Source organism: Otolemur garnettii, unplaced genomic scaffold (assembly GCF_000181295.1).
Source record: "Otolemur garnettii isolate 467f Iridium unplaced genomic scaffold, OtoGar3 scaffold00279, whole genome shotgun sequence".
Classification (NCBI taxonomy): domain Eukaryota; kingdom Metazoa; phylum Chordata; class Mammalia; order Primates; family Galagidae; genus Otolemur; species Otolemur garnettii.
This window is the reverse complement of record NW_003852674.1, coordinates 1031368-1033209: the sequence shown is the minus strand read 5'-3', so window position 1 is coordinate 1033209 and position 1842 is coordinate 1031368. Positions and strand designations below refer to the sequence as shown.

Here is a 1842-nt window from a genome sequence, read left to right as displayed (position 1 = left end):
CTGAAGAAAAATTCTATCTATTTTATGAAATAGTCTAAATATTAGTAGTATTTCAACTGCTTCCACACTGTCCACATTTTGGGTTTAACTTTTATCATGCCTTAAACCTCCAGGGACAAAGGGAAAATGATGTGCTGCTTTACAAAGTCAGAAAGCCTCTCTTGCTCTCTGTCTAGACTCTCTGCTCAATGTGTGTATGTGTGTGAGCTTATTGTAAGGTAGCTCTATAGACCTAGCAATACAAAGGTATGTTCTAAAGACTGTTCAATTTTGCAGCTGTTCTGAACATACCTTCCTATTTGCACATAAAAATTCTAATTTGTCAGAGATCAAACCCTTCTCAATATGAAGTATGACTTTAAATAAAACATTTGGTTAAATTTATTATCTGCCCTCTCACTATGAAGGACTTAATGAGAAGGACTTAACATGTTGAATTTTTACTGGCACAGATTATATCACTTTTCCATGGTTTAGTAAGTATGGAAATAATCAGAAAACATCTGGACTGATTCTCTGACTTTATATAAGAATTTGCTTCTGAAATGATGTGGTAGATATATAGTAAAACAAAATTTAAAATTAGGTAAACTGAGTTCTTTTCCTGATCATAAAATCAATTAATTCCATGACTCCGGATTCTCTTCTTAAATTTTCTGAGCTTCAGTATCTATTTATGTTGGTTAGGAAAATAAAACACTAAGGTTTTCTTTAACAATCAAATAATAAATTTATAGTTACAGGCAAACATAGTTTATCCAATGTCAATGTAGGCAAGTAAAATGCCGATGTTATACACATACATGAAGATTCAAAATTATTGGTTAGTGTGGGAGAATCTACAATCTCTCATTTAAGCAATCTATGTATTGACTAAATTCTATGAATTAGAATTGTAAGTACCTCCTATTCTTCAGGTCAGTCAACCCAGGAACTCCTAGTGAAAATATCTCAGCAGTTAAATTCTGTTTCTTTTCTCCCAAATATCCCTTGATTCTCTGAATAGTAAGTGCATTGCAATTAAGCTTGCAGAAAACCTAAGTGTCTTTGAAGAGAAGCGATATAGTTGGCCTGAAAAATATGAGAACATTAGAAAAAAGTTATTGGATAAGATAAACATGACTTTATTGGATAGAATTTCAGGCTTACTTAAATTATTTTTTGTTACATAATGACACACAAGAGAAATTAATGCATTTATTTTACCCTGACATTTGCAAATATTTTTTCTTATTTTATAAGGGGTACATGCTTTGGTTGAGTAGGGATAGCAGCAAATTTCTTCCTTCTACATCACTATAATTTGAAGTTAGGATACAATTATTGCCCAGGTCTGTGATGATTGCTAAATCCATCCTTTAAATAGAATGTCTAAGTTATAAGTTTCGGCCTCTCCCTACTTCTATATGTCACTGGAGAAGTTTCTGACAAATGAAAGAGAAAGCTCCTGCTCCTTCAGTGAAAAGCCTTGTGCTAGGAAGCTCTGTGCTAGCTTGGAGTAAAGTTGTCTCAGGCAGTTTTTTTCCTGGTCCTCTGAATCTGTTCAGAAGCAGTTTTCTTCCTTTTCAACATGTAACACTTTGTAATGTCCATATGAGTAAAAGGTCTTTCATTTTTCTCTGCCAGGCTATGCTTCCCCAATTCTTCTATCTATTCATCTATGGGTCTTTTGACAAAATGTTCAAGTTCTAGTTATTTACTTGGGATGGTCATTGCAATGCCTATTTTGAAATGTACTATATCAATTTCAACAGATCACTCTTAATGTGTTTTTTTCCAGTAAAGAATATACTGAAAATATTACTTTTCTGTTTCATATCATTTTTGTTATATAATGACACA

At 32.7% G+C, this 1842-nt stretch overlaps 1 long non-coding RNA gene across 1 annotated transcript in view; it reads left to right on the top strand.

The window, feature by feature from the left end:
* LOC111722576 overlaps positions 1-1842 on the top strand; it is a 20418-nt gene that overhangs the window by 10487 nt on the left and 8089 nt on the right. The window lies entirely within an intron of this gene.